Consider the following 8238-nt stretch of genomic DNA (forward strand, 5'->3'; position numbering starts at 1 on the left):
AAGACGGTTTTAATGCCATTTACAAGAGACGTGGAGGTCAGAGTGGTATAACAAGACACTTTTAATGCCCCTCAGAAGAGACATGGAGGTCAGAGTGGGATAACAAGACCCTTTTAATTCCCCTTACAAGAGACGTGGAGGTCAGAGTGGTATAACAAGACGCTTTTAATGCCCCTCAGAAGAGACGTGGAGGTCAGAGTGGTATAACAATACACTTTTAATGCCCCTCAGAAGAGACGTGGAGGTCAGAGTGGTATAACAAGATGCTTTAAATGCCCCTCAGAAGAGACGTGGAGGTCAGAGTGGTATAACAAGATGCTTTTAATGCCCCTCAGAAGAGACGTGGAGGTCAGAGTGGTATATCAAGACGCTTTTAATGCCTCTCAGAAGAGACGTTGAGGTCAGAATGTTGTAACAGTACGCTTTTAATGGCCCTCAGAAGAGACGTGGAGGTCAGAGTGGTATAACAAGATGGTTTTAATGCCCCTTACAAGAGACGTGGAGGTCACAGTGGTATAACAAGACGCTTTTAATGCACTCAGAAGAGACGTGGAGGTCAGAGTGGTATAACAAGACGCTTTTAATGCCCCTCAGAAGAGACGTGGAAGTCAGAGTGGTATAACAAGACGCTTTTAATGCCCCTCAGAAGCGACGTGGATGTCAGAGTGGTATAACAAGACTCTTTTAATGCCCTTCAGAAGAGACGTGGAGGTCAGAGTGGTATAACAAGACGCTTTTAATGCCCCTCAGAAGAGACGTGGAGGTCAGAGTGGTATTACAAGACGGTTTTAATGCCCCTGGAAAGAGACGTGGAGTTCAGAGTGGTATAACAAGACACTTTTAATGCCCCTCAGAAGAGATGTGGAGGGCAGAGTGGTATAACAAGACGCTTTTAATGCCCTCAGAAGAGACGTGGAGGTCAGAGTGGTATAACAAGACGCTTTTAATGCCCCTCAGAAGAGACGTGGAGGTCAGAGTGGTATAACAAGACGCTTTTAATGCCCCTCAGAAGCGACGTGGATGTCAGAGTGGTATAACAAGACTCTTTTAATGCCCCTCAGAAGAGACGTGGAGGTCAGAGTGGTATAACAAGACGGTTTTAATGCCCCTTATATGAGACGTGGAGGTCAGAGTGGTATAACCAGACGCTTTTAATGCCTCTCAGAAGAGACATGGAGGTCAGAGTGGTATAACAAGACGCTTTTAATGTCCCTTAGAAGAGACGTGGAGGTCAGAGTGGTATAACAAGACGCTTTTAATGCCCCTCAGAAGAGACGTGGAGGTCAGAGTGGTATTACAAGACGGTTTTAATGCCCCTGGAAAGAGACGTGGAGTTCAGAGTGGTATAACAAGACACTTTTAATGCCCCTCAGAAGAGACGTGGAGGGCAGAGTGATATAACAAGACACTTTTAATGTCCCTCAGAAGAGACGTGGAGGTCAGAGTGGTATAACAAGACGCTTCTAATGCCCCTCAGAATCGACGTGGAGGTCAGAGTGGTTTAACAAGACTTTTTTAATGCCCCTCAGAAGAGACGTGGAGGTCAGAGTGGTATAACAAGACTGATTTAATGCCCATTACAAGAGACGTGGAGGTCAGAGTGGCATAACGAGACGGTTTTAATGCCCCTCAGAAGAGACGTGGAGGTCAGAGAGGTATAACAAGACGCTTTTAATGCCCCTCAGAAGAGACGTGGAGGTCAGAGTGGTATAACAAGATGGTTTTAATTCCCCTTAAAAGAGACGTGGAGGTCAGAGTGGTATATCAAGATGCTTTTAATGCCCCTCAGAAGAGACGTGGAGGTGAGAGTGGTATAACAAGACACTTTAATGCCCCTCAGAAGAGACATGGAGGTCAGAGTGTTATTACAAGACGGTTTTAATGCCATTTACAAGAGACGTGGAGGTCAGAGTGGTATAACAAGACACTTTTAATGCCCCTCAGAAGAGACATGGAGGTCAGAGTGGGAGAACAAGACCCTTTTAATTCCCCTTACAAGAGACGTGGAGGTCAGAGTGGTATAACAAGACGCTTTTAATGCCCCTCAGAAGAGACGTGGAGGTCAGAGTGGTATAACAATACACTTTTAATGCCCCTCAGAAGAGAAGTGGAGGTCAGAGTGGTATATCAAGACGCTTTTAATGCCCCTCAGAAGAGACGTGGAGGTCAGAGTGGTATAACAATACACTTTTAATGCCCCTCAGAAGAGACGTGGAGGTCAGAGTGGTATATCAAGACGCTTTTAATGCCTCTCAGAAGAGACGTTGAGGTCAGAATGTTGTAACAGTACGATTTTAATGGCCCTCAGAAGAGACGTGGAGGTCAGAGTGGTATAACAAGATGGTTTTAATGCCCCTTACAAGAGACATGGAGGTCAGAGTGGTATAACAAGACGCTTTTAATGCCCTCAGAAGAGACGTGGAGGTCAGAGTGGTATAACAAGACGCTTTTAATGCCCCTCAGAAGAGACGTGGAGGTCAGAGTGGTATAACAAGACGCTTTTAATGCCCCTCAGAAGCGACGTGGATGTCAGAGTGGTATAACAAGACTCTTTTAATGCCCCTCAGAAGAGACGTGGAGGTCAGAGTGGTATAACAAGACGGTTTTAATGCCCCTTATAAGAGACGTGGAGGTCAGAGTGGTATAACCAGACGCTTTTAATGCCTCTCAGAAGAGACATGGAGGTCAGAGTGGTATAACAAGACGCTTTTAATGTCCCTTAGAAGAGACGCGGAGGTCAGAGTGGTATAATAAGATGCTTTCAATGCCCCTCAGAAGAGATGTGGAGGTCAGAGTGGGATAACAAGACGCTTTTAATGCCCCTTACAAGAGACGTGGAGGTCAGAGTGGTATAACAAGACGCTTTTAATGCCCCTCAGAAGAGACGTGGTGGTCAGAGTGGTATAACAAGACGCTTTTAATGCCCCTCAGAAGAGAAGTGGAGGTCAGAGTGGTTTAACAAAATGATTTTAATGCCCCTCAGAAGAGACGTGGAGGTCAGAGTGGTATAACAAAATGCTTTTAATGCCCCTCAGAAGAGACGTGGAGGTCAGAGTCGTATAATAATACGCTTTTAATGCCCCTCAGAAGAGACGTGGAGGTCAGAGTGGTATAACAAGATGCTTTTAATGCCCCTCAGAAGAGACGTGGAGGTGAGAATGGTATAACAAGACGATTTTAATGCCCTTCAGAAGAGACGTGGAGGTCAGAATGGTATAACAAGACGCTTTTAATGCACCTCAGAAGAGAAGTGGAGGTCAGAGTGGTATAACTAGACGCTTTTAATGCCACTCAGAAGAAACGTGGAAGTCAGAGTGGTATAAGAAGACGGTTTTAATGCCACTTACAAGAGACGTGGAGGTCAGAGTGGTATAACAAGGCGCTTTTAATGCCCCTCAGAAGGGACGTGGAGGTCAGAGTGGTATAACAAGACGGTTTTAATGCCCCTCAGAAGAGACATGGAGGTCAGAGTGGTATAACAAGATGTTTTTAATGCCCCTCAGAAGAGACGTGGAGGTCAGAGTGGTATAACATGACACTTTTAATGCCCCTCTGAAGAGACGTGGAGGTCAGAGTGTTATTACAAGACAGTTTTAATGCCTCTTACAAGAGAGGTGGAGGTCAGAGTGGTATAACAAGATGCTTTTAATGCCCCTCAGTAGAGACGTGGAGGTCATAGTGGGATAGCAAGACACTTTTAATTCCCCTTACAAGAGACGTGGAGGTCAGAGTGGTATAACAAGACGCTTTTAATGCCCCTCAGAAGAGACGTGGAAGTCAGAGTGGTATAACAAGACGCTTTTAATGCCCCTCAGAAGAGACGTGGAAGTCAGAGTGGTATAACAAGACGCTTTTAATGCCCCTCAGAAGAGACGTGCAGGTCAGAGTGGTATAACAAGACGCTTTTAATGCCCCTCAGAAGAGACGTGGAGTTCAGAGTGGTATAACATGACACTTTTAATGCCCCTCAGAAGAGACGTGGAGGGCAGAGTGATATAACAAGACACTTTTAATGCCCCTCAGAAGAGACGTGGAGGTCAGAGTGGTATAACAAGACGCTTTTAATGCCCCTCAGAAGCGACGTGGAGGTCAGAGTGGTATAACAAGACTTTTTTAATGCCCCTCAGAAGAGACGTGGAGGTCAGAGTGGTATAACAAGACGCTTCTAATGCCCCTCAGAATCGACGTGGAGGTCAGAGTGGTTTAACAAGACTTTTTTAATGCCCCTCAGAAGAGACGTGGAGGTCAGAGTGGTATAACAAGACTGATTTAATGCCCCTTACAAGAGACGTGGAGGTCAGAGTGGCATAACGAGACGGTTTTAATGCCCCTCAGAAGAGACGTGGAGGTCAGAGAGGTATAACAAGACGCTTTTCATGCCCCTCAGAAGAGACGTGGAGGTCAGAGTGGTATAACAAGATGGTTTTAATTCCCCTTAAAAGAGACGTGGAGGTCAGAGTGGTATAACAAGATGCTTTTAATGCCCCTCAGAAGAGACGTGGAGGTGAGAGTGGTATAACAAGACACTTTTAATGCCCCTCAGAAGAGACATGGAGGTCAGAGTGTTATTACAAGACGGTTTTAATGCCATTTACAAGAGACGTGGAGGTCAGAGTGGTATAACAAGACACTTTTAATGCCCCTCAGAAGAGACATGGAGGTCAGAGTGGGAGAACAAGACCCTTTTAATTCCCCTTACAAGAGACGTGGAGGTCAGAGTGGTATAACAAGACGCTTTTAATGCCCCTCAGAAGAGACGTGGAGGTCAGAGTGGTATAACAAGACGCTTTTAATGCCCCTCAGAAGAGACGTGGAGGTCAGAATGGTATAACAAGACGATTTTAATGCCCTTCAGAAGAGACGTGGAGGTCAGAATGGTATAACAAGACGCTTTTAATGCACCTCAGAAGAGAAGTGGAGGTCAGAGTGGTATAACAAGACGCTTTTAATGCCACTCAGAAGAAACGTAGAAGTCAGAGTGGTATAAGAAGACGGTTTTAATGCCACTTACAAGAGACGTGAAGGTCAGAGTGGTATAACAAGGCGCTTTTAATGCCCCTCAGAAGGGACGTGGAGGTCAGAGTGGTATAACAAGACGGTTTTAATGCCCCTCAGAAGAGACATGGAGGTCAGAGTGGTATAACAAGATGTTTTTAATGCCCCTCAGAAGAGACGTGGAGGTCAGAGTGGTATAACATGACACTTTTAATGCCCCTCTGAAGAGACGTGGAGGTCAGAGTGTTATTACAAGACAGTTTTAATGCCCCTTACAAGAGAGGTGGAGGTCAGAGTGGTATAACAAGATGCTTTTAATGCCCCTCAGTAGAGACGTGGAGGTCATAGTGGGATAGCAAGACACTTTTAATTCCCCTTACAAGAGACGTGGAGGTCAGAGTGGTATAACAAGACGCTTTTAATGCCCCTCAGAAGAGACGTGGAAGTCAGAGTGGTATAACAAGACGCTTTTAATGCCCCTCAGAAGAGACGTGGAAGTCAGAGTGGTATAACAAGACGCTTTTAATGCCCCTCAGAAGAGACGTGCAGGTCAGAGTGGTATAACAAGACGCTTTTAATGCCCCTCAGAAGAGACGTGGAGTTCAGAGTGGTATAACAAGACACTTTTAATGCCCCTCAGAAGAGATGTGGAGGGCAGAGTGATATAACAAGACACTTTTAATGCCCCTCAGAAGAGACGTGGAGGTCAGAGTGGTATAACAAGACGCTTTTAATGCCCCTCAGAAGCGACGTGGAGGTCAGAGTGGTATAACAAGACTTTTTTAATGCCCCTCAGAAGAGACGTGGAGGTCAGAGTGGTATAACAAGACGCTTCTAATGCCCCTCAGAATCGACGTGGAGGTCAGAGTGGTTTAACAAGACTTTTTTAATGCCCCTCAGAAGAGACGTGGAGGTCAGAGTGGTATAACAAGACTGATTTAATGCCCCTTACAAGAGACGTGGAGGTCAGAGTGGCATAACGAGACGGTTTTAATGCCCCTCAGAAGAGACGTGGAGGTCAGAGAGGTATAACAAGACGCTTTTAATGCCCCTCAGAAGAGACGTGGAGGTCAGAGTGGTATAACAAGATGGTTTTAATTCCCCTTAAAAGAGACGTGGAGGTCAGAGTGTTATAACAAGATGCTTTTAATGCCCCTCAGAAGAGACGTGGAGGTGAGAGTGGTATAACAAGACACTTTTAATGCCCCTCAGAAGAGACATGGAGGTCAGAGTGTTATTACAAGATGATTTTAATGCCATTTACAAGAGACGTGGAGGTCAGAGTGGTATAACAAGACACTTTTAATGCCCCTCAGAAGAGACATGGAGGTCAGAGTGGGAGAACAAGACCCTTTTAATTCCCCTTACAAGAGACGTGGAGGTCAGAGTGGTATAACAAGACGCTTTTAATGCCCCTCAGAAGAGACGTGGAGGTCAGAGTGGTATAACAATACACTTTTAATGCCCCTCAGAAGAGAAGTGGAGGTCAGATTGGTATATCAAGACGCTTTTAATGCCCCTCAGAAGAGACGTGGAGGTCAGAGTGTTATTACAAGACGGTTTTATTGCCATTTACAAGAGACGTGGAGGTCAGAGTGGTATAACAAGACACTTTTAATGCCCCTCAGAAGAGACATGGAGGTCAGAGTGGGATAACAAGTCCCTTTTAATTCACCTTACAAGAGACGTGGAGGTCAGAGTGGTATAACAAGACGCTTTTAATGCCCCTCAGAAGAGACGTGGAGGTCAGAGTGGTATAACAAGACGCTTTTAATGCCCCTTACAAGAGACGTGGAGGTCAGAGTGGTATAACAAGATGCTTTTAATGCCCCTCAGAAGAGACGTGGAGGTCAGAGTGGTATAACAAGACGCTTTTAATGCCCCTCAGAAGAGAAGTGGAGGTCAGAGTGGTATAACAAGACGGTTTTAATGCCCCTCAGAAGAGACGTGGAGGTCAGAGTGGTATAACAAAATGCTTTTAATGCCCCTCAGAAGAGACGTGGAGGTCACATTCGTATAATAATACGCTTTTAATGCCCCTCAGAAGAGACGTGTAGGTCATAGTTGTGTAACAAGATGCTTTTAATGCCCCTCAGAAGAGACGTGGAGGTCAGAATGGTATAACAAGACAATTTTAATGCCCCTCAGAAGAGACGTGGAGGTCAGAGTGGTATAACAAGACGGTTTTAATGCCCCTTAAAAGAGACCTGGGGGTCAGAGTGGTATAACAAGACGCTTTCAATGCCCCTCAGAAGAGACGTGGAGGTCAGAGTGGTATAACAAGACACTTTTAATGCCCCTCAGAAGAGACGTGGAGGTCAGAGTGTTATTACAAGATGGTTTTAATGCCATTTACAAGAGACTTGGAGGTCAGAGTGGTATAACAAGATGCTTTTAATGCCCCTCAGAAGAGACATGGAGGTCAGAGTGGGATAACAAGACCCTTTTAATTCCCCTTACAAGAGACGTGGAGGTCAGAGTGGTATAACAAGACACTTTTAATGCCCCTCAGAAGAGACGTGGAGGTCAGAGTGGTATAACAATACACTTTTAATGCCCCTCAGAAGAGACGTGGAGGTCAGAGTGGTATAACAAGATGCTTTAAATGCCCTTCAGAAGAGACGTGGAGGTCAGAGTGCTATTAGAAGACGGTTTTAATGCCCCTTACAAGAGATGTGGAGGTCAGAATGGTATAGCAAGACGCTTTTAATGCCCCTCAGAAGAGACGTGGAGGTCAGAGTGGGATAACAAGACCCTTTTAATTCCCCTTACAAGAGACATGGAGGTCAGAGTGGTATAACAAGACGCTTTTAATGCCCCTCATAAGAGACGTGGAGGTCAGAGTGGTATAACAAGATGCTTTTAATGCCCCTCAGAAGAGACGTGGAGGTCAGAGTGGTATAAGAAGACGGTTTTAATGCCCCTTAAAATAGACGTGGAGGTCAGAGTGGTATAACAAGACGCTTTCAATGCCCCTCAGAAGAGACGTGGAGGTCAGAGTGGTATAACAAGACACTTTTAATGCCCCTCAGAAGAGACGTGGAGGTCAGAGTGTTATTACAAGACGGTTTTAATGCCATTTACAAGAGACGTGGAGGTCAGAGTGGTATAACAAGACGCTTTTAATGCCCCTCAGAAGAGACATGGAGGTCTGAGTGGGATAACAAGACCCTTTTAATTCCCCTTACAAGAGACGTGGAGGTCAGAGTGGTATAACAAGACGCTTTTAATGCCCCTCAGAAG

Source organism: Phyllobates terribilis, unplaced genomic scaffold, assembly GCF_046119375.1.
Source record: "Phyllobates terribilis strain yellow unplaced genomic scaffold, ASM4611937v1 Scaffold_2__4_contigs__length_985480577, whole genome shotgun sequence".
Lineage (NCBI taxonomy): Eukaryota > Metazoa > Chordata > Amphibia > Anura > Dendrobatidae > Phyllobates > Phyllobates terribilis.